The following is a 25,376-nucleotide window of genomic DNA, read 5'->3' as shown; positions in this document are numbered from 1 at the left end:
ATATTAGAATTGTAGTGCTAACCCGGTGCATTGTCATGGAGGAGAGCAGGGCCGGTTCCACCCCCATCCCATGAAGCACAATGTGATACATCAATGCAGTCTCATACCTGGCTGTTCATTAGGCTCTAAAAGATGCAGGCCAAAAAAAAAAAAGAATTATTGTAGTGCTATCATCTCTCTCTCTCTCTCTCTCTTTTTTTTTTTTTTTTTTGCCTTTTGGGTCACACCTGGTGATGCACAGGGGTTACTCCTGGTTATGCACTGAGGAATTACTCCTGGCGGTGCTCAGGGGCCACATGGGATGCTGGGAATCGAACCCGAGTTGGCAGCATGCAAGGCAAATTGTGCTACCCATTGTGCTATCACTTCAGCCCTGCTATTATCTCTTACTCCAATCCAGATAGGGGAGTTATGAGGGTCAGCGACTGAGTAGAACAAGATTTTTCCACTATTTTAAAAAATTTATAGAAGCACTTCTCTCTTTTTCTTTCCCAGTATTCAATTATGCTGACCCTGAAATGTATTGGCTTGATATCAAACCCAAGAGAAATGTTCACATGTTACACACTGACTTTAAAAAAGTTTTAATAAAAAGTCAGGGCTGGGAAACTGGAGTGATTAGTACAGGGGTAGGGAACTTGCCTTTTGTGTGGCTGACCCCTGATACCCCATGTGGTTTGATCCCTGGCACCCCATGTGGCTCCCGAGACATGCCAGGCATGATCCCTGAGCCCAGAAGTACACCCTGAATTTAAAAAAAAAGAAGTCAGAGACTTTCAGTGTTCATGCTTCCATGAGTGGACCCTAGGTTCAATTTCCAACATCAAAACAAAAACACTCCCTAACAAACAAAATAGTTAATTGTTTTAATTATTTAAAGTATTATATTTTAGGATTGAGTGAGGTACAGCAGGTAGGAAACTGGCCTTGCATGTAGCTGATCCAGCTTTGAACCCTGACGTCCCGTATGGTCCCCTGAGCACAGACAGGAACAATTCCTGAGTACAGAGCCAAGAGTACCTCAGAGCATAGCCGAGTGTGGCCCCAAAAATTTAAAAAAATGTATTGTATTTTTGTATAGTAAATTAATATTTAATTACTTACAATGAACATTGCTATTATTTACTAAATCATATTTAACTTGTTTATTTTGCATCGCAATGTAAGGTAAATACATAAATTGTTTTTTATATCTGACCCTGAACCTGCATAAGCAAGATCTAGGGTTTTATATTATCCAGTAACTGAATTATTTTAAAATTTGAGGATATATATCAGTCTGAATTTTTAAATTCTATTATGGTGTTTATTTTAATTTTTTATGAGGAATTGGTTGGGTCATACCCCAGTCTTCTGTGCTCAGGGATCACTTTGGGCACTGCTTGGAGGACTGCACCGGCCATATGGGGATTGAACCGGGGACAGTGGTGTGCAAGGGCTTAACCCTTGTCCTAGCTCACAGGCACTAAAATTTTGTGAAGTTTTAGAGTGGGAGCTTGAGAAAGTTTTTCAGCAACATTCCATTGGCCCAGTAACATACAAGTTTATTTCAATAAAACAATTTGTATTTATTCTTTTTCGTGGCGGGGGGGGGGTCACACTCAGTGATACACAGGGGTTATTCTGGCTGTACACTCAGGAATTGCTCCTGGCAGTGCTCAGGGGACCATATGGGATGCTGGGAATCAAACCTGGGTCGGCCGCGTGCAAGGCAAACGCCCTACCCGCTGTGCTATCTCTCCAGCCCCTCCCTGTATTTATTCTTAAGGCACCTTTCAACTGAGTCCCATTTAGGGATGAGACGTGCACAGAGGATTCCCTAGAATATGACCCCCCCTGCTCATCACAACAAACATTAATAGAGTGAAGGAGAGGTGAAGAAACCAAAATCACAAATACTCCCTGGAAAAGATAAATACAGCCTTGTGCCCAGGAGGGCAATTTTTATAATAAAATAAACAAGGTGGAAAAGCAACAGGACGGAGCACAGAACATGGAGCATCAGGTGACAGATGAATGGATGAAGAAATTGTGCTGCATGGAAAACTATGTTGTCATAAAATATTAATCCTGCTATTTGTGTCAATGAGGATGGGCCTTAAACGAGATATAGTAAGTGAAACAAGTCAGACAAAGATAAATATTATATAAGCTCTCCTGTATGAGAAACCTGAACTAAATTCAGTTCATGGAGAGAGAATGGATCAACAATTGCCAGAGATGAAGGTGAAAATGGTGAGTAGGAGAAAGGATAGGGTGAAGGGTTCAAAGGGAAAAGAAGGGGCTAGAGAGATTGTACAACAGAGAGGAAGCTTGCCTTGCATGTGGCCAACTGGGTTTGATCCTTGGTCTCCCAAGCACCACCAAGAATGATCCCTGAGCACAGAGCCAGGAGCAGTCCTGAGCAGTGCCAATGTGCCACCAACCCTCAGAAAAGAAAGGGAAGGGAAGGGGTGGGGAGACAAATGAGTACATGAATTTAACCGTAACAGAAAAAGAATAGAAAGGGCCGGAGAAATAGTGCAGCAGATAGGGAATTTGTCTTGCACACAGCCAACCCAGGTTCAATCCCCATCAACCTATATGATCTCCTGTACTCCACCGGGAGTGATTCTTGAGTGCAGAGCCAGGAGTAACCCCTGAGCATTGCCAGGTATTACCATCCCCCCAAAAAAAGAATAGAAGTTCATTAATTTCCCAATAAATCAATAAATTTGGATAAAAACTGACTTCTATTCAAAATTAAACTAGCAAGAGTTGACTTTCTGTCTAATCTTCAAGCTTAAAGGTCCATATGTTGGGGGCCAAACCACTGTACTATCTACAGTGGTTAAGGTGCTTGCTTTGCATGTGGTTGACCTGGATTTAATCACCATCATCCCATATGGTCCCCTGAGCCCCACCAGGAGTGATTCCTGAGTGCAGAGCAGGAGTAAACCCTGAGCACCACTGTGTGTGGCTCCCAAGCCCCCCCCCCCAAAAAAAAAAAACACAAAAAATGGTCCACATGTTATTTGTTAATAGAGACTCACACAAGTTTTCTGAAAATGATTTTTGTTTGCTTTTCTGGGCCAAATTCAGCAATATTCAGGATTACTCCTGACTCCTCTGTGTTTGAGGATCACTCCTGGTAGGGCTTAGGGGACCATATATGGTCCAGGGATCAAACTCAAGTCGACCATGTACAAGGAAAGCACCTTATCCACTGCTTTCTCTCTCTCTCTCTCTCTCTCTCTCTCTCTCTCTCTCTCTCTCTCTCTTTCTCTCTCTCTCTCTCTCTCCCCCCCCCGAAAATGTTTTTTTTTTTTTTAATTGGGCACTCCACCCAGCAGTTCTCAGTGGTTACACTCAGCTTTTTGTTCAGGTGTCACTCTCAGCAGTACTGGGTCAGGGACTATACGAAGTCAGGAATCAAACCTGGGGCCCCTTCAGGCCTAGTACGTGCTCCTAGCCATGAGCTGGCATTCTGGCACACAAATTGCTTTCTAGTTTTTTTTGCCACACCCAACAGTGCTCAGTGTTTATTCCTGGCTTAGCACACAAGAATCACACTCATCACCTGAGTGTTGGGGGAATCATGAGATGCTGGGAATTGAACCCAGGTTGGCCATGTGCAAGTAAGTGTCCTACTCACTGCTATTATCCCAGTCCCATCAAAATAATATTATTGATTTATTTGTTTTTGTTTTTGTTTTTGAGCCACACCAGTGGTGCTCAAACTGTATTCTTGGCACTGTGCTCAGGGATTACTCCTGGAGGGTTTGGAGGACTCTATATGGTGCTGGGATTGAACCTGGGTTGGTCATGTGCAAAGCAAATGCTCCACCCACTGTGCTATTACTCTGCCCACCATCAAACTAATTTTAAAACGTAGGGGCTGGGATGTGACTAAATGGTAGAGCATATGCAAGTCCCTGTGTTCAAAAAAAAAAAAAAGACTTACATCAATGTCAATGAATCAGTCAGGTCAAAGAACAGAGATGAATTCACCACCAGAGCAAGTGAAGTGTGAGTTGCAGTGCCCTTTGGGAAGTACCCAAGGGTACTTACCAAGCTGCGGCATCATGAGATTTGGGAAAAATTTCAAAATGTCAAAACACAATAGTAAAACTATTGTCTCGCTTCTTTCTAAGACCCTCTCTATAGCACTTCCTTCATGTTGGAAGGCATTAGAGTTCTTAAGTATTAGGGTGGATCAGCCAAGAGAAAATGGAATATGGCTTGGATTTAGTTTGGATTTAGTAGAATATATTTAAAGAGTCTGCAATAACTTTTGGGAAGAGTCAAGTTACTGCCATTTGTTGCAGTGTATGAATACTTCCAGGAACCCTCCCCTACAAACTGTTCATGAATACCTACAGTGCAGAATATTCAGGGTCTGTCACTGCACAGATTTCAGATGCTTTGTAACCGTACACATGGAAGAAATTTGAGAGGGGGCTTCCCAAATGCGGGAACAATTCTAAAAATGTATACGACATTACCAAAACAAATGGTGGAGCCAAAATAAGCTTCTAAGAACTTATAATAAGGGCAGGGGGAGGAGAGCGAATAACCAGATTGGAAAAAAGAAAATACTATTTTACTCTCACTCTAGAAAATAATGTAACTAAAGTGTTGTCATGAAAAGTTGATGACAAGCTGGAGAGATAGTACAGCGGGTAGAGCACTTGTCTCACATGCAGCCAACCCAGGTTCCATCCCCAGCATCCCATATGGTCCTCCAAGCACCACCAGGACTGATTCCTGAGTGCAGAGCCAGGAGTAACTCTTGAGCATCACCCAGTGCGGCTCCTCAAAAAAATAAATAACAAAGATGATCAAAGATGACAAAATTTGGGAAAATTGGAGAGTATGGAAGGATGGAGAGACTTAATCATTTGGTTGTTTAACATAGAAATATTATTTTTAGAAAAGTACTTACTATTTGACAACTATCTTTTCAAGAATGGTACTAGGCAAGGGACTGGAGTGATTGGACAGTGGATTAGGCACTTGCCTTGCACGCAGCTGGCTGGGGTTCAATCCCCGGCATCCCATATGGTCACTGAACACTGCCAGAACTAATTCCTGAGAGCAGAGCCGGGAGTAAACCTGAGCATTGCCAGGTGTGGCCTAAAAACCAAAGGGCGGGCAGGAAGGGCGTTGGGGGGTGGATGAATGATACTAGGCAAAATAAAAGTTCCTGCAAATCAGTGAGAAGTATATGCTGCAGGGAGTGAAGGCAAAAGCCCAAGCCAAGGGTCCAGATAGTCAGTTCGCAGTGCAAAGGTGGTAATAACCTTTGACGTGCCTTTGCTCAAAGAAGAGTGGAACTCGGTGCTTCAGGGTGTAGTCTTTTTATTTATTGCATGCCTGCCCCCATGCACCACCTTTTAGTAGCCTCCTCAAGCCCTGGTCAGGAAAGCTGGTGGCCTCTTCTGTCAACACTTGTCCTCAGGCTGGCTGACTCAGTGTCTGGAAGCTGGCATGAGGCCACGCCTGGTAGCCAAGTGCGTGGCGAGCAGAGCTGCAGAGCAGGGGACAGAACCTGTGTCTCTGCCTACAACGGATGCTCCAGTCCTTCTCCCATTTTTGCCTTTTGGACCACAACCAGCGGTGTTGAGGGCTTGCTCCTGGCTCTGTGCTCAGGGATCAGTCCTGGCAGGGATCAGGGGACCAAAGGTGGTGCCAGAGATGGAACCCAGTGGGCTGCATACAAGGCAAAGTGCCAGATCTGCTGTAACAACACTCCAGCCGCTGTTGTGTGTGTTAGTAGTTGATTCTTGCTAAACATTGTTTCATTAATGAATATATCACAGGGGCCGAAGGCATATCACACAAGTAGGGTATTTGTATTGCACGCAGCTGACCCGGGTTTGATTCCCTAGCATCCAAGATAGTCCCCCACTCACCGTGAGGATTAATTGCTAAGCGCAGAGGTATCCTTGAGCATCGCCAGATGTGGTTCAAAACAAACCTTCCAAAATGAATATATCACAATTTATTTCTCCATTTGTTTGTTGATGAACATCTGAGTTCATTTCAAGCATTTACCTTCATGAATAAAGTTTCTCTAAATACTTGTTTATAAGAGATATGATATCTTTAGTCCAGTATTTTTGATACCTGTCTGCAATGTGCAGGCAAGAATATGCTCTAAAACAACAAAACGAGACAGACAACAAAATCCAGAATGACCCAGACTCCAATTTCACTTTTGGGATCTGGAGAATTAGTACAGTGGTGAGACATTTGTCTTGAATGTGCCTGACCTGGGTTTGATCCCCAGAACCACATATGGACCCCTGAGCCCCACCAGGAGTGATCCCTGAGAGCAGAGGTAGGAGTAAGCCCTGGGCACAGTTGCAGAGTGTCTCCACCCCACCGCCATCAAATACGCTGAATGCTTGGGGGACGGTATGGGATGCTGGGGATTGAAGCTGGGTTGGCCACACGCAAAACAAACCTACTCTCCATACGATCTCTCTGATCCCTCTTAGGTGTTTTGTTTTTGTTTTGGGGCCACACCTCGTGCTGCTTAGGTATAACTCCTGGCTCTGTGCTCAGGAATCACTCCTGGAGATGTATGGGGTTCATATGGGGTGCAACAAACTGAACCCAGGTCTGCCTCATGCAAGGTAAGTACCCTACCTGATGTACTACCTTATCTCTTCAGTCCCCTATTTTCTTTTGTGTTTTTAGCTACACATTGAAGTGCTCAGGGGCCACAGCTGGCAGTGCTCAGGGGATCACATGCAGTGCTGTGGATTGAGTGAGGGTCAGCTGTGTGCAAGACAGTCACCTTATTCTCTGCACTATTTCTCCAGTCTGAGCACTGAAATTTGAAAAAGGTGCAGTAGAAAGTTCAGTACCGACCTATCCTTTTGTTGACCCAGTAGACACCCTCTAGTGTCTACTGATAAGAAGAGCTGGGTCAGGTAATTCAACACAGACACAGCAGCCACCAGGGCTGAGCGCCAGGGCAACGACATCTGATATGTGAGCTGTAGCCAGAAGTGAATGATGTCCTGGAAGAAAAGGGTCCATGCTGACATCTGAAAGTGGGTACGGAGTATGTCTATAGTTCTCAAATTAATCTGGAATCTCTAGGTAAGGACTCCTTATGCCCTGCCAAAGAGTCTTTATTCCTACTTTCTCTTTCTCTCGTGCCTTTTCCTCCCTCCCTCCCTCCCTCCCTCCCTCCCTCCCTCCCTCCCTCACTCTCTTCCTTCCTTCCTTCCTTCCTTCCTTCCTTCCTTCCTTCCTTCCTTCCTTCCTTCCCTCCCTCCCTCCCTCCCTCCCTCCCTCCCTCCCTCCTTCCTTCCTTCCTTCCTTGCCATATTTGACGATGCTCAGGGGTAACTCCTGGCTTTGCACTCAGGGATCACTCCTGGTGAACTTGAGAACCATGTGGGATGCCAGGGATTGAACAGGGGCTGGCCATGTTCAAAGCAATTTGCCTTACCCTCTGTACTATTACTCTCTTGTGCCTTTTCTATTTCTCCCAAGAGAATATCTGAAAAAAAGCTAGTCTGGCTTGCATACTTCTCTTGTATGCAAGCCCCACCCTCACCCTGAGTTCAATCTAGCACCACATATGGTCCCCTGAACACCTCTAGCAGTGGTCTCTGAGCACAGATACTGGAGTAGCCCCTGAGCACCTCTGGGTATAACCCACCTTCCTTCCCTCTGCCCTCCCCCAAAGAAGATGGAACTGAGCTACAGAAATCTGCAACTGCAGCTTGTCTTTTTGTTTGTTTGTTTTAGGGCCACACCTGGTGCTGCTCAGGGATCACTCCTGGTAGGCTTGGGGGATCATATAGGATGCCAAGGATTAAACTGTGCGCTCACTCTGGCCCTACTAACTTACCTCTTGTTTTTGCTTTTTTTATTTTTTTGGGTGGGGTTGGGGGTATTGGGTCACACCCAACAGGGCTCAGGGCCACACCCTGACCCCTGGCAATGCCTGGGGGACCATAGGCTGTGCTGGGGATTGAAGCATGCAAGGTTAGCACTTTATTTATTTACTTATTTATTTATTTTCTTTTTGGGTCACACCCAGTGATGCACACGTTACTCCTGGCTCATGCACTCAGGAATTACAATCCTGGCGGTGCTGGGGGGCCATGTGGGATGCTGGGAATCGAACCTGGGCCGGCTCCGTGCAAGGCAAACACCCTACCTGCTGTGCTATCGCTCCAGTCCAAAGGCTAGCACTTTAACCTCTGTACTATTACATCTCTGCCCAATTGGAGTTTGCTTAGCTCCTGGTATTTCAGGGCATCTGCATATGCCACAGAAGCAGCCCAGCATTTAAACAACTTTCGAGCTGATACCCACTCTGGAAAGTTGCTGCCGCTCCTATGCACAACTCTGACCACTCCAATTTTGCTCACAGCGAGACGAGTTTTATTTGTTTGTTTGTTTGTTTTGGGCCACACTCATTGTTGCTCAGGAGTTATCCAGACTGCAGTCAGGGATTACTTGGGAGACCACATGGTGTGCCAAGGATCAAACCCAGGTCAGCCATGAGACAGGCCAGTGCCCTACCTGCTGTATTATCTCTTCAGTTTTAATGTTATTTATTTTTTAATTCATTAATTTTTGTTCGTTTCATGGCTACACCTGGTGGTATTCAGGGCTTACTCCTGCTCTGTGCTCAAAGCTTAACTCTGGCAGTGCTCAAGGTACCTTATATGTTGCCAGGGTTAGAATCTGGGTCATGATGTGCAAGGCAAGTGCCTTACCCCTTATCTCTGAATCTAGATTTATTTTTTAGGGGCCTTCTCAGAAGTGCTTGGCCCCCATCAGAACTACATGGGAGAGGCATGTGGGGCCAAGGATCTTCCAAGCCTTCTGCGTGGAACTTTTAAATGGAAATAGTCTTCTCTACAGTATTGAGTATTAGTTTCTGATGAATTTTTCATATTTCTGTAGGCAGGCAATGACAGTTATTTTGAAGGATTTTTGGCTGTTTTTAGAGGAGGCCTCTTTCCAGGGAGGATTCATCTAGGCTTTTCATACTCTACATCCTTTTTATTTCTGCTATATTTCTTCTTGATTTTATACCTATTTTTTAGCTCAAAGTCAACACCCCCATCACAACCTCCTAGAAGTCAGCCCCTGAGTTATGAAATCTGCAACTCCAGCTTGTCTTTTTTGTTTGTTTGTTTTGGGGCATTCTTTCCACAGTTTAGCCAGTGCTACCCATTTCTGTTATCTCTAACTGTTCTCTACAACTCTTTCAAAAAGTTTCCTTCCTCCCTCCCTTCCTTCCTCATTCCCTCCCTCCCCCCACATCTGTTTCTTCCTTCCTTCCTTCCTTCCTTCCTTCCTTCCTTCCTTCCTTCCTTCCTTCCTTCCTTCCTACCTTCTTTGTTCTTGGACCAATACCCAGTGGTGCTCAGGGCTTACTTCTGACTCCGGGATCATTCCTGGCAGGCTCAGGGGACCATATAAGATGCCGAGGAATTCATGCTGAGTCAGCTGCATGCACAGCAAGCGCCCTACCCTCTGTACTATCTCTCTGGCCCCTTTCTATGCCACAGGAAGGATTCTCCTCTCAGCCTTTGCCTCTTCACCTTAAACACAGGCACATCTATAGTAAGCAATAAGAAGAGCTATCTTCTCTGGTACTATTGTGAACTAAGCTTGGAGAGACCTCTATAAAACACCTAAAAGTGCTACATAATGTTTAACAAACATTTTGGGGGGGGTTATTTCTAATTTTATTATGTTGGGGCAGAGGCACAGAGGGGTGACTCCTGACTCAGAAATCGCTCTCCACGTGCCTGAAGGACCCTGCAGTGTGGGAGGCTGCGCCAGGGCTCCCAATGCAAAGCATGTGCTCCAGCCTTTGAGCTACCCTGGAACTCCACAAACGTTCTAACATTCCTCTCTGCTTTAATTTAAATTCATATGAATTGGTGCTCAGGAATCACTTTTTTTTTTTTTGGCTTTTTGGGTCACACCCAGCAATGCTCAGGGGTTACTCCTGACTCTGAGCTCAGGAATTACCCCTGGCAGTGCTTGGGTGACCATATGGGATGCTGGGGATTGAACCTGGGTCGGCAACATGCAAGGCAAATGCCCTACCGCTCCAGGCCCCTCAGGAATCGCTCTTAAAGGAGCTTCAGGAACCATATGCAGCACTAGGGGTCCAACAAGTGTCAGTTACAGACCAGGTGAGCACTGTAACCCCAGAACTATCTCTGTAGCCCTGCAATTCTTTTGTTCTTGTTGGGATTTTAGAGGAAGAGTTCAGCCATCAACCAGCAGATGTAAGTAACTGTTTCTAGGCTGCAGAGTCCTGTCACCACCCCCATTCGCCCCGCGCCCCCAAAGCCCACACCCCTTTCTGCTGCTGGAGCCAGTCTATTTCCTCGCCCTCGCACCCAGCTGCCCTGTATTCTGGCATGGGCTGGCCTGCTCCGCTACTCTGGAGCCATCTGGAGTTTCTGTCAGAATCCACATGGCAGGGCCCCACCCCGCCCCCCTCACTAGCAGGACTGGCAGCTGCCAACCACCTGCACTTCTGGTCCACCCTATGCAAATCAGGGGGGAATCCCCGGGGCACTTAGGTTCAGTAATTCTTTCTGAAGACTAATGGAGTTTAGGTAAGCAGTATCTTTTGAAGAACAGTTTTGTTACAAAGCTTGAGTTTTTGTTGTAATCAAGACCCACCAAACATAGTGACATAGGGGCCCCAGGCTTGGTCAGGGGCAAAAGCGCCTTCCTGGTAACTGTGAAGTCAGAATTCAGTCCTGGTGCTGCCCAGATGCCCCTACTGTAGTCCTGGCAGCTCTGTCGGGAACTCCTGGCACCACAACAGGGTCTGTGATCTCCAATCGACGCTGGCCAGGTGTATGAGAGCGTGTCAGTGAGTGTATGAGTGTCACAATGACTGCCCCACTTGGGCAGACACTGCAGCCAGAGTAACTGCAGGCATCTCACAAAGGGAATGAGACCCTGGCTCGCTGGGAACACTGCAGTCAGATGTGCGATCCCCACAACCAGATGTGCCATCCTCGCAGCCACATGTGTGATCCCTAGCAAATGCTTCAACCCAGTGCGCAAGCATCACAATCCGGGCTCGTGTGTGACCTCTGGCCATTGCGGGAATGAAAACGAAGAAAAGAGGCAGTCGGGGGAAAATGAGGAGACACAGCGGGTACAGTTTTGGGGGCGGGGTGTGTTCTGACGCCTTCTGGCCCTTTTCCACCCAGACTCGAGTGCATCAGCTTCTTAATAAAATGTTTTCACTAAGCAGGAAGCTGGACCCAGCTTTGTGTCTGGAGTTTTTATGAGGTTTCATTACATAGGCCTAAGTGATGAGTCATAGACTTCGTGATGGAAAGCTGTATCCAACCCCTTCCTGGAGGCTGGGCTGACGCATAGCCCTAACCCCTTAATCACAGTTTGTCTCTCTGGCGAGCAGTTTCTTCATCCTGATTCATGTTATCTTAGATTGCAGGCGAGGGTGTCATCCAAGCAGCTCATGAAGAACAAAGACATTTCCATAACTCAGTAAATACCAGCGATGTCGATTTTTCTCTCCTAGGAACTAAGGACAATGGCTACTCACATTCTGTGTTAAACAATGCCTTATAATTCATCGAATGTATAGGAATGGACAATGGCAACTTCTGAGGCTGGACCTTAATTTTTCATTTTGTCTTAGAACACTGCCCTAAGATGTTCATCTAGAGGCTGGGGAAATAGTACAGTGGATAGGGCAAACCCAGGTTTGATCACCAGATTCCCATTTGGTCCCCTGAGTACGGCCAGGAGTAATGCTGAGCACAGGGCCAGGAGTAAGCCCTGAGCATCACTAGGCATTCCTCCTCCTCCCCACACATCACCCCCAAAAGATATTTGTCTATGACAGGAAGAGTAACACAATGATTAAGGGCACCTGCCTCACAAATGTATGGTCATGAGTTCAAATCTCTGGTGTCCCACATGCACACAGCACCATCCTAGTAATTCTGCTGTCTGAGATCCCTCAGTACTGCTAGTGATTACCTACCAGGTATTTGTATAAGCACCACAAGAAAAGGGCTGCCACCGCTGGTGACCACTGAAACTAAAAATGATGCACAGGTGCATTACCAGGAATGCAGTCTCTAGCATGTGTATGTGTGCGCGCGCGCATGCGTGCATGTGTGTGTGTGTGTGTGTGTGTGTGTGTGTGTAAGAGAGAGCACCATAGCAAGCACAGCCACAGCTCCCTTGTGTGCTTCAACTGAGAGTGCAACTCCCTGCAAGCACGTGTGCAACACAGCAGAAATGCCATCTGCACTTGTATGTTCACAGCTCTATTCACAGTAACCAGAATCTGGAAACAACCTGAGTGCCCAAGAACAGACAACTGGTAAAAGAAACTATGGTATATTTACGCAGTAGAATACTATACAGTTGTTAGAAAAATGAAGTCATGAGATTTGCTTATAAATGGATGGACATGGAGAGTATCATGCTAAGTGTAATAAGTCAGAAGAAGAAGGACAGACATAGAATTTGTGGGCTATATAAAAAAAACATATTACGAGACAGTAAAAGGACACCCAAAGATAGCAGAAACAAGGGTCAGGACAAATGGTCCACTGTTGGAAACCTGTCTCAAGGGTTGGGGGAGAGAGCAGTTGGGATAGAGAAGGGACCATGATGACAATGAGGCTGGAGGGATTGCTCTAGATGAGAGATGTGTGCTGAAAGTGAGTAAAGGAACAAACATGATGGTATCCGTATTGCAAACCATAATGCCCGAAAGAAGAGGGAGAGAGAAGGAGAGAGAGAGAGAGAGAGAGAAAGAGAGAGAGAGAGAGAGAGAGAGAGAGAGAGAGAGAGAGAAGTGCCTGCCTCTTGGGTGGAGGGGGGTGGCAGGAGGGATGGGGGGATATTGATATGTACACTGGTGAAGAGGATGGGTGTTGGAACATTGTATGACTGAAATTCAATCTTGAAAGCTTTGTAACTGTATCTGACGATTCAATTAAAATATTTTTAAAAGTTCAGCTTAATAGATATAAAATGGAGACTAAGAAATAATATCCACTTTAGAGGGATTTTGAAAGAAATAAATGAGAGCATGCATGTAAAAAAAAAAGCACATGTGCTAACAGTGAAACTAAAGAAGTACAAACCTCAGTGAGCACCAGCACCGTGGCCAGGTGTGCTATGTACAGCCTGCTGTGTAAGACTCAGAGAGCACCACAGCTACAAATATGCAAGTACCACAGCCATTCCTGCCTGCAACCCTGGTCACTGCAGCAATATTTACGTGGTCAACTTTCCAACATGATTTAATGGAAGAAAGGATAGTACTGTCCTTTGTAGGGGGTGGGGGGGACACACCCCTGGTGATCAGAGGCTGTTCCTGACTGCTCATGAGTGACCCATATGTGGTGCTAGTTATTCTACTGGGGTAGGCCGCATGCAAGGCAAGTGTCTGAACCCCTCTTCTCTCTCTTTCTCTTTTAAATTATCACTAGCATTTCGAAGATCAGACTTAGGTGGATAAAGATCTAGGTCTGTGAACACAAGCATAGTCTTATTATTATAGAGAATGTTCAGTCTGTCCTGATTATTACAAAACCAGAACAGAGAGAATATTCACAGCTGAATCCCTGTTCTATCTCCCCAGCTTCAGAAATGATTCAACAAATGTTTCTGAACAGTTGAATAACCAAGACCTTCCCTCATATCAATAAAAATTTTAATTTGAAATGAAACATAGCTAAGGCTAAATTTTTCAAAAAGAAAATAGTTGGCTTAGAAAAATATTACTTATATAGGACACAGACCAAAAACCCCACAGCCCATGAAAGGAAAAAGGTGATAAAATAGGAATTTTCAAAAGTAATGTGCAGGCCAGGGCTGGAGCAACAGCACAGCGGGTAGGGCCTTGCACGTGGCCTAGTCGGATTCGATTCCCAGTATTCCATATGGTCCCCCGAGCACTGCCAGGAGCAATTCCTGAGTGCAGAGCCAGGAGTAACCCCTGTGCATTGCCGGATGTGACCCAAAAAGAAAAAAAAGTAATGTGTAGGCCAAGGACATGGCTATAGTGGTAAAAATCATAAATGAAAGGCCAGGGAGTACAGACACTAAATTTCTTTTTTTTTTTTTTTCTTTTTGGGTCACACCCAGCAATGCTCAGGGGTCACTCCTGGCTCTGCACTCAAAAATTACTCCTGGCGTGCTTGGGGGACCATATGGGATGCCAGGGCTCAAACCCAGGTCAGCCGCATGCAAGGCAAACACCCTACCTGCTGTGCTATCGCTCCGGCCCGAGACATTAAGGTTCTTGACTTGCTTGTTGAAGACCCCATTTGGATCCCTGACACTAAAAATGACCTCTTGCACCACCGTGAGTGATCTGTGAGACCTGAGCACTTCCATGTGTGATTCCAAAGCCAAAATTAATAACAATAATAAATGGATCTGGGGGTGTAGCTCAATGGTTAACGACTGTTCTTCTGACTGGCTCTGAGTTAGGTCTTGGAATGACCCCACGTACCAAGGTGCCTGAAGTCGCCTTAAAGTGTGTGAGATTTCTGAGCTCTGCAATCGTGTGTGTGTGTGTGTGTGTGTGTGTGTGTGTGTGTGTGTGTGTGTGTGTGACTCCCAGCAAGCACCGTAACTGGAGTGTGTGAGCTCAGCAGCCAGGTCTGGGAATGAACCACGGCCTCCTGCTGGGCAACTACAAGTGGGTATCTGCAGCCCCTGCTCAGTGACCTGCAGGGTGGGCGGGCGGGGATGAATGTCTGCTCTTTGAAGAACGCCATAAACAAAATAAAGGAACCATGACACATGGAGAGAAAATAATTGTAAACCGTATATTTGATTTTAAAGAATTAAAATACAGAGTTATCTTGAGCCAGAGGCAAACAGTCAATAGATTGTGGTCTTTTTTTGGGTTTGTTTTTTTGCTTTCTCTCTCTCTCTCTCTCTCTCTCTCTCTCTCTCTCTCTTTTTAATTGAGTCACTGTGAGATAGAGCATTACAAAACTGTTCATGACTGGGTTTCAGTCATACAATGTCCCAACACCCATCCCTCCACTAGTGTAATTTCCCACCACCAATGTTCCCAGTTTCCCTCCCCCCTCAGCTCCCTCCCCCACAGCCCTACAGCCTGCCTCTATGGCAGACACCTCCTCTTCTCTCCTCTCTCTCTCTCTCTCTCTCTCTCTCTCTTTCTTTCTCTTTCTCTCTCTCTCTCTCTCTCTCTCTCTCTCTCTCTCTCTCTCTCTCTCTTTCCCCCACCCCACTTTCAATGGGCTGGGGTTTTTTTTTGCGTTTTTTGGGTCACACCGGCAATGTTCAGGAGTTACTCCTGGCTCTGCACTCAGGAATTACTCCTGGCAATGCTCAGGGGACCATATGGGATGCTGGAAATCGAACCCGGGTTGGCTGCGTGCAAGGCAAATGCCCTATCTGCTGTGCTATTACTCCAGCCCCCTCAATGGGCTGTTTGTAGATGGCTTAAATCCTATCCCTGGCACTGCACAGCCAAGACCATTGGGCAACAGAGCTGGGGTAGCACCTAAACAACACCAAGTGAAGCCCCTGAACCAAACCTCCCCAAAATGTATATCTAGACCATGTATGTATATATTAGACATATACATATACGTATACGCATTTCTTTTTTTGGGTGGGTATGGCTTGTTGCAGGGGGGACTAGGAATCAACGCAGGGCATGTGCTCTACCACTTTCGTCACATCCCCTGCCCTTAGAGTATATATATTTGAGGGTCAGGCACCATGCTCAGTGGTGCTCAGGAATTATTCCCAACTTAGTTCTCAGGTGTCGCTCCCAGCAGTGCTCAGAGGACTATGAAGCACCAAGAATCAAAACTGGACCTTCTTCATTTAAAGTAGGAGCTCCTGGGGCTGGAGAGATAGCACAGCCGGTAGGGCGTTTGCCTTGCATGCAACCAACCCAGGTTTGGTTCCCAGCATCCCATATGGTCCCCTGAGCACCGCCCGGAGTAACTCCTAAGTACAGAGCCTGGAGTAACCTCTGGGCATCGCCAAGTGTGACCCAAAAAGCAAAAAAAAAAAAAAAAAAAAAAAAACGAAATAAAGCATGAGCTCCAGCCTGTTGAAATATGTCTCTAGCCCCACAGAATGTGTTTGAGGCTGGAGCAAGAGTACAGTGGGTAAGGCAATAGCATTGCACAGGGCTGACCTGGGTTCAGTGTCTGGCACCCATATGGTCCTCTGAGCCCACCTGAGCACAGAGCCAGATGTGCCCCTCCATGCCCCCCAAAATAATATTTGCTTAAGAACCGTTACCATTGAATAAAGGATGGAGGAATAAGCTCAATGGGCTGGTGTGTGTGTGCTTGCATGCAGGAACCCAGGTTTTAATCCCTGATGCCACATGGTCCCCCAGCATCTTGCAAGCAGTAGCCCACAGCACCACTGGGTATATCCCTCACCAAAAAATATAAGGTAAGAGTGATTTAAAAAAAATATATATATATAGCAAATATGGAGAGATAGGACAGGGGTTAAGGTACCTGTCTTGCATGCTCTGAACTCGCTTTGATTTCTGACACCATATAGGGTCCACTGAGCACCATCAGGAATGATCCCTGAGCATTGAGTCAGAAGCACTAGATGTGGTCCAAACCCTCACCCTCCAACCCCCTCAAAATATATGCTCAATATCACTAGCTATTAGGGAAAAGGGGATGATTAAAATCACAATGAGATACCATTTCACTAGAATGGTCCAAATTTGTAGTTTTCAAATAACCACATTGAAAAAAAAATTTGGCAGATAATACAAGAGCAAACATACATTTATTATACAGCCCAGCAATTCTACTTCAAAGTATTTGCCCATGAGAAATTTATAGCAATACCCACACAAAGACTCCTATACAAATGTTGATAGCAGTTTTAATCATCATATTGTGAAAAACTGGAAAGAACCTCAATTTTCATCAACTGGCAACTAGTTAAGCTAATTGTGGCATATTAGCAAAATGAACATATTGCTAGTAGACTAGTAGAATAGAATATATGGGAGCTGGCATGACAATACAGAGAGTAGGCCGTTTACCTTTTATTTGGCTTCCCCAGATCCCATCCAGGGCATCCCATATAGTCCATGGATCCCACCAGGAACAGGACCAGGGATGCGAGTTAAGAAGAGTGGTGCATACGTTACACTTTTGAGGCTCTGGGTTCGATCTAGGCCCTGCATGGACCCTGAGCATCACTGGCAGTAGCTCCCACAACAAACGAACAAACAAAAATAAATTAAAAAAAAACGATAAGAGACTGAAAAGGGACTGGAGAAATAGTACAGCAGGTAGGGTTATTGCCTTGAAAGTGGTCGACCCCAGTTTGATGTCCAGCATCCTATATAGTCCCTTGAGCACTGCCAGGAGTACTTCTTAAGCCACAGCCAGGTGTAACCCCTGAGCTCAGCCAGGTCTGCCCCCTTCCCCCCAAAGAAGAGATGGAACATAGCAAGAATGTATAATATATTTGAATCAGAAGCAGAGACCAGAATAATATATAATATTTGGAGATAATTACACAGAATTTTCCAGAGTTAATGGATGAAAAAAAGAGAAGACAGGGCTGGAGTGATAGCACAGCAGGTAGGGCGTTTGCCTTACACGCTACTGACCCAGGCTCGATTCCCAGCATCCCATATGGTTCCCCGAGCACCGCCAGGAGTAACTCCTGAGTGCAGAGCCAGGAGTAACCCCTGAGCATTGCCGGTTGTGACCCAAAATGAAAGAGAGAGAGAGAGAGAGAGAGAGAGAGAGAGAGAGAGAGAGAGAGAGAGAGAGAGAAGACATTTTAATGTGGATTGCAAGATCTTGAATAATAGCTGATTTTAGCATTTTTTGTTGGTATTTTTTCCCCCAGTCCTTACATCCACAACTTTCCACTTTTTGGCTAGGGTAAAATTACACTGTACATCTTGATTATGGAGTAGTAGGATATTGTGCAGGCAATCATTTCAAATCAAGATAGAATTTTGTGCATTCTTTCTCTTCTGCCTACAATCTTTTCCTTTATTTTCCTTTTGAATTCTGTTTTGTTTTGTTTCGTTTTTGGACCACCTAGTGGTGCCCAGAGGTTTCTCCTGGCTCTGCACTCAGGGATCACTCGTGGAGGTGTTTGAGTGACCATATGGGATGCTGGGGATCAAACTGGGGTCCACTGTATGCAAGGCAAGAGCGCTTCCCGCTGTACTATCACTCTGGCCCCCGTTTTTGTTTTTTTTTTTTTTTGCTTTTTGGGTCACACCCAACGATGCTCAGGAGTTACTCCTGGCTCATGCACTCAGGAATTGCTCCTGGTGGTGCTCGGGGGACCATATGGAATGCTGGGAATCGAACCTGTGTCGGCCATGTTGGCTGCATGCAAGGCAAACGCCCTACCCGCTGTGCTATTGCTCTGGCCCCTGGCCCCTTTTTTTTTTTTTTGCTTTTTGTGTCATACCTATCTGTACTTAGAGCTTACTCCTGGTTCTTTGCTCAGAGATTACTCTTGGTGGGGACCATAAAGTATGTTGGCAATCCAACCCAGATTGACTGCACGTAAGACAAGCAACAACTCTTGGGGCTGGCAGAATAGTACATCAGATAAGGCACTTTGCTTTCACACGGCTGACCATGCACCTCATATAGTCCCCTGAGCCTACCAGGTGTCATCCCTGAGCAAAATACTAGGAGTAAGCCCTGAGCAGAGCCCAGGCAGCTGAAGACCTCTGGAACCAGCCACAGCCATGCTTAAGACCACTCTCCACACGAGCCTCATGCATGAAGGAAGCGGCAGAGGAACCCAGGTGTGTGGGACCTGAAGACGAGATCTCCAAGCCTGCTCAGATCGGGACTGGGCCTCCTCCACCCAGATCTCCCATCTTTCAGTAGCTAGGCGTTACACCCACCAACTGGCCCCAGCACGGTGTAATTCCATTAACGGCCAAGACCCAGAGACTATAAAACCAAGCTCCCGGAAGCGCGTGGCCACATTTGCTAGTTCTAGTTCTCATTCTTGGAGAACCCGGCAGGCTACGAAGAGTAGCCTGCCCGCACGGCAGAGTCTAGCAAGCTCCCCGTGGCATATTCGATATGCCAAAATCCAGTAACTATGATGGGTCTCATTCCCCTGACCCTGAAAGAGCCTCCAATGTAAAACTTACTAAAATTTCAGGGTTAGGAGGAATGGAGATGTTACTGGTGCCTGCTTGAGGAAATCGATGAACAACGGGATGACAGTGATACTGTATCACTGTGATACAGTGAAGCCCTGAGCACAGCCAGATGAGATCTCCAAAAATAACAACAAAAAACAAAAGCAAAGCAAAAGCCTTAGCTGTTGTACTATCCCTCTGACTTAAAAAAATGTTTTAAAATATTTATATGTATATGTATTGTATATGTATATATTACTATATCTCTCGTCTTAAACAGATATATATATATGATTTTATGGAAAGAAATTAGAGAAATATGAGAAGAAAGAGAGAGATACTTGTTCAAGAGAGAACATGACTTCTCCAGAGTTAAAAAAGTCTTAAAATATATTTTACTTTATTTTGGCTCTTGGTTTCTTGGCCACACCCAACTATGCTCAGGGTTTTTCCTGGCTCCACACCCAGGGATCAGTCCTGATGAGCTCAGGAAACTGTATGGATGCTAGGGATTGAACCCAGGTCAGCTGTGTGCAAGGCAAGAACCCTGCCTGTTGTATTATTGCTCCAGCACACATACACTCCACCACCAATATATTTTCCTAATGTGCCAATACACTGATCGCTTTTTTCTCACTGTATGCCAGTGAATCGAACCCGGGTCAGCAGCGTGCAAGGCAAACGCCCTACCCGCTGTGCTGGAGCGATAGCACAGCGGTAGGGCGTTTGCCTTGCACGCAGCCAACATGGCCGACCCGAGTTCGATTCCTCCGCCCCTTTCGGAGAGCCCGGCAAGCTACCGAGAGTATCTCGCCCGCACGGCAGAGCCTGGCAAGCTCCCCGTGACGTATTCGATATGCCAGACACAGTAACAACAAAGTCTCCAATGGAGACGCTACTGGGCCCGCTCGAGCAAATCGACGAACAACGGGAGGGCCTTTACTTTACTCACTTTACTATGCCAGTGAAAGATCCTCTAGCTTGTGGTTAAGAGATGGTTTATTTTCACCCAAGAGTTTCTTTTTGTTAAAGCCAAAGAAGTTAGGGGCTTATCTAAAGCCTGAGAAACCAGATAACCTATTTGCTTTTTAATGGTGAATTGCTTTTGTTTTTGAATTGTTTGAATTGTTTTTGTTTTTAGGCCACACCCAACTGTATTCAGGGCTTACTCCTGGCTTTATGCTCAAGGATCACTTCTGACAGGACCTTATAGGGTGCCAGGGATTCAATCAGGGCTTGCTTCATACAAGACAAGTTCCCTATCCATTCTACTATCTCTCTGGTCCGACAACTGCTTTTTTAGGGGAGGGAGGGTTTGAGACAACACACATGCATGCTGAGGATTACTCCTGGCTCTGTGATCAGGGCTCAGGGGACCTTATGCAGTGCTGCGGATCAAACAGAAGGCGGCTTCATTCAAGGCAAGTGCCTTAACCCCTGAACTTATCTCTCTAGTCCCTCCACTTGCTCTTTGTGGGTCAGCGGTCTGTTTCGGAAGGACCTTTACCTGCTTCCCAAGGATCCTCGTGGGCTGAAGCACAAATATCTCATGCTCATAGTTCTCTGTGGCAAGATGGAAGACACCAGAAGCTCAGCACGTGCTTAGCTGGGTATGTCTCCAAGGGCTTGTCACCCTGACTGTCCCCCTGTATTGTTAGAGGTTGTGCCCACCACTTCCTCTGCATTTCCTGCCTGATTGTGTGTGTTCTAGGATGTAAGAAGATGAGAAATCTCTTTTATGCCTCACTATAGTTGGCCCAAGTTACCAAGGACTGGAATCCCAACACACACACATAAACACACACACCAGCACCACACACACTACTACCATACACACACGTCACTACCATATACACAACACACACATACACAACCATACACAAACACAACCTCACACACAACCTCACACGCATACACCCCACCACACCACCACACACATATACCACACACAATAAATACACATACACAATCACACACGCATACACTCCACATATACCCATCACAACCCCCACACTATCACACACACCACATACAACCCACCATACACACATACACCATACCACCATATATACATATATGCTCCAATCCATATCACCCCACACACCACCCCATAAACACACCACACACATACATCATACCACCACATATACATATGGATCAGATATGTACCAGTATCCACACACATACACACACCCTACACTATCACACATACACACATGTATGTACTCCACACACTACACGCCTCCACACACATATGCATACACATATACCACACACAAAACACACACACTACAGAATATCTCCATGGCCTGCTCCCAAGGCCTGGATAGGAGCATGAGAGCACGGTCCTCCCGTTGTTCATCTATTTGCTCGAGTGGGCCCAGTAATGTCTCCATCGTGAGACTTGTTGTTACAGTGTTTGGCATATTGAATACATCACGGACAGCTTGCCAGGCTTTGCCGTGCAGGCGAGATACTCTCAGTAGCTTGCCAGGCTCTCCGAGAGGGGTGGAGGAATCGAACTCGGGTCGGACATGTTGACTGCGTGCAAGGCAAACGCCCTACCTCTGTGTTATCACTCCAGTCCTGGATAGGAAGATCATAATATAGATAATTCTATTTCTTTAAAAATTTTTAAGCTATTTTCCATTCTTTTTTGCAACCACCTAATCTCTGATCCTAACTGTCCTTTATAATTTTTTTCATGGGGGGTCACATCCAGTGGTGCTCAGGGCTTAATCCTCATTCTACACTTAGATAATTCCTGGTGGTGCTTGGGGGACCATATGTGATGCCAGGGATTGAACCTGGATTGGCTGGTGCAAGGCAAGTACCCTACCCTCTGTGTTATCTCTCTAGCTCTCAAGCCTCCCTTACCTAGACCACCACAAGAATCTCCAAATTGGCCTCCCTCCTTTCAATCTTCATTCACCCTGCTCTGCTCACCTCTTGTCACCAGGCTCCCCTTCCTTTCCTGAGTTCCCTTCACACAGACACCGGATGCATCTCTCCAAATTGTAAAATACATGATGTCTTTCTCTCAACTATAGCCACATCATGGGCCAGAGAGAAAGCACAGTGGGTAAGGCCTTGCCTTGTAGACAGCAACCAGGGTTCAAATTCCAACTCAAGCACCACAGAATACCCCCCCCTCCGCCCCCGCACTCCTAGGGGTCACTCAAGAGCACAGACTCAGTTGAATGAGGGGCCTCAGGGGATAGGGGCCGCCCCCGCCCCTAGAGACCCCAAGTGCCGCCCACAAACGCCCTCTGACTGCTGATTGAGCTGCTTATGGGCTATGATCCCAGAGACTCAGAAACAAAACTCAGAACACAACGGCTTTTGGCAGAAGTCCCTCCAGACTTAATTATTAAAACCTCAGAATTCAAAAATCGTGGCCACGTGTCATCATATGCAATTCATAATCAGCAATAGGAAACAAATTGACTAATGTTGCCTTTTTGGCAGATCTGAGTATAGGGGTAAAATCTCAAATAATAGCGGTGGGTTTGGTGTCAAAATTTTGAATGCAATCAAAATAGAGAGTAACATGGAAATCGCCTGCCACACAGGGAGGGGGAGGGTATGGGATGGGGGGATACTGGGGTTTTTGGTGGTGGAAAATGTACATTGGTGAAGGATCAGGTGTTTCATCATTGTATGACTGAGACTTAAACCGAAAACTTTGTAACTGCTCTTACGGTGTTTCAATTTTTTTAAAAAAAGTTACTTATAAAAATTAACTTGGGGACTGGAGCAATAGCACAGTGGGTAGGGCATTTGCCTTGCATGCGGCTGACCCGGGTTCGATTCCCAGCATCCCATATGGTCCCCTGAGCACCGCCAGGGGTAATTCCTGAGTGCATGAGCCAGGAGTAACCTCTGTACATCGCCGAGTGAGACTCAAAAAGCAAAAAAAAAAAAAAAAAAAAATTAAAAATTAAAAATTAAAATTAACTTGGGCGCTGGAGCGATAGCACAGCAGGTAGGGCGTTTGCCTCACACGTGACCAACCCGGGTTTATTCCCAGCATCCCATATGGTCCCCTGAGCATCGCCAAGGGTAATTCCTGAGTGCAGAGCCAGGAGTAACCCCTGTGCATCGCCGGGTGTGACCCAAAAAGCAAAATTAATTAATTAAATAAATAAAAAATTAAAATTAACTTGATCACTTGACATCCCATTACTCATTGATTTGCTCGAGTGGGCACCAGTAACGTCTCCATTCGTTCCTGTCACGTGCTGGTGTAGCACAATGGCATCTGCTTGCTCCAGGAACACAAAGAGCCTCAAACCATTCATTCAGAATCTTTTTTTTTTTTTGGCATTTTGAAATACTTTATTTTCTATAGCTGGTTATGAGAATCATATAATGTCAGGTGGCCGTGATTTTGGATTTCTGCAAAGAGCCAGATAATTATGAGATTGGTTTCTGTGCGTCTGGTGTTAATGACTGTGCCGGAGAGCCGCTCATGGGGGGCAACTCGTGACCATGGTAGGGCGTGAAGGACAAGCCGGTACCACTCCCCTTCCCATGAGACTGCAGTTGCCCCGTCACCGCCGGCTCATACCTGGCTTTCCTATAAGCTCTGAGGCGGTGACCACCTTGCTTGGGGTGGGGGGGGGCGGAAGGGAGCAACACCCTTTCCCTCCCGGGGTCATTCAGAGTCTTGATGAAGAAGTCTTACTATCTCGTAGGTGGGTGGCCACACAATCTTTTGATGTCCCATGTAATCCAGTCGGTAATGGGTCTAGTCCAGCGGTAGTCTCCAAATCTCATTACATGTCCAGCCCATCTGATTTTCGATGCGTTGGCAAATGAGACATTGTCCCTGATTCTCGATCATCGACGGAGGTCGGAACTTCGGATTCCTTCTTTCACTTGAGTGAACTGTGATACTCCAAGCATAGGACTTTTGATTCCTCTTTGGGAGACCCAAATAGCGTTCTCATTCTGTTTTTCGTAGTGTCCAGGTCTCTGAGGTGTATGTCAGTGCAGGGAGTACGGTGGAGTCGAAGAGATGTGCCTGGAGCCGAAGGTTCTTCGTCCTCATAGCTATTTCTTCACATTCTTGAAGGTGTTCCATGCCGCTCTCTTCCTCTTGTGCAAATCAGGTGCCAGGTCATTCGTCATGTTGAGTTCTCGACCTAGGTACACATAACTGCTGCATTTGTAGATGTTCGTTCTGTTGAGAGCCAAGCAGGGCGTTTAAACTCAATACATCAGGATCCTTCTTGAGCTGTATTATGAATTCACTACCAGGATCTCACCATTCTACAAAGAAGTTATCATCGATGTCAAGAGAGGGGTTCGGCAGGGTGATACCATTTCACCGAAACTCTTCAGTGCCACCCTCAAGAATGTCATGCGACGACTGGAATGGGAAGGAATGGGAGTGAAGATAGATGGTCGGCAACTACACCACCTCCGCTTTGCTGATGACATTATTTTAATAACACCAAACATCAGCCAAGCAGCACAAATGCTGGCCAACTTTGACCGTGAGTGTGGAAAGGTCTGCAGCTGAATCTCATGAAAACAATGTTCATGAGAAATGGACTTGTTCCTGACGTGCCATTCACTCTCAACAGAACGAACATCTCCAAATGCAGCAGTTATGTTATAAAAATTAAACACTAAAAAAAAAATGAGCACAGAACCAGAAATAGCCCCTGAGTTTCACTGAGTGTTGCCCCAACCCTCCCCCAACTACAAAATTTTTTAAAATGGAAATAAAGTTGTATTATCCTGAGCTAGAAAGAGCCCGAGCTTTCATTTCTGTTCTGTGTTGCCTCTCCTGTAAAACAGAGATAAACAATAATATCTATCTCCTAAGGTTATTCTAAGGATTAAATTATCTAATGTGTTCATAGCACAGTGTCTAGTGTTAGTAAACACTAAAACTCTCAGTCTCCTTTTCCCCTCTTCTCTTCATGACATGAGAGATGCCTGCAATATCCCTGGTTCAACAACGTCCCTGGCTCACTCACTCATACAGTCTGCTGGGAGTCTTAGCTTGTCTCCCTGGTATTCACCCAGATGATTCTCGCCCTGTGCTCCAGGCTTCTAGACTCTTCTGACTTCTTTTTGTTTAGATGTTTGCTTTTGGGTCACTCCCGGAAGTGCTCAGGGATTACTCGTGGTCAGACTCAGGAACTTTAGGTAGTGGTAGGGCTTAAACCTGGGTGTGCCAAATGCAAGATAAGCATTCTAACCCACAATA

At 45.9% G+C, this 25,376-nt stretch overlaps 1 non-coding gene across 1 annotated transcript; it reads right to left on the bottom strand.

Annotated features, from left to right (window-relative positions):
• Positions 1–13,463: 13,463 nt before the first annotated feature.
• On the bottom strand, positions 13,464–13,602 carry LOC130034053 (small nucleolar RNA SNORA72). The gene has a single exon (XR_008794050.1). It is a non-coding gene; the product is annotated as a small nucleolar RNA SNORA72 (small nucleolar RNA).
• Positions 13,603–25,376: the final 11,774 nt, after the last annotated feature.

The sequence above is a fragment of the Sorex fumeus genome, unplaced genomic scaffold, assembly GCF_029834395.1.
Source record: "Sorex fumeus unplaced genomic scaffold, SorFum_2.1 ptg000055l, whole genome shotgun sequence".
In the NCBI taxonomy this organism is placed as follows: Eukaryota; Metazoa; Chordata; class Mammalia; order Eulipotyphla; family Soricidae; genus Sorex; species Sorex fumeus.
Note: the sequence above shows the minus strand (reverse complement) of the source record. Positions and strands in the feature narration are given on the sequence as shown.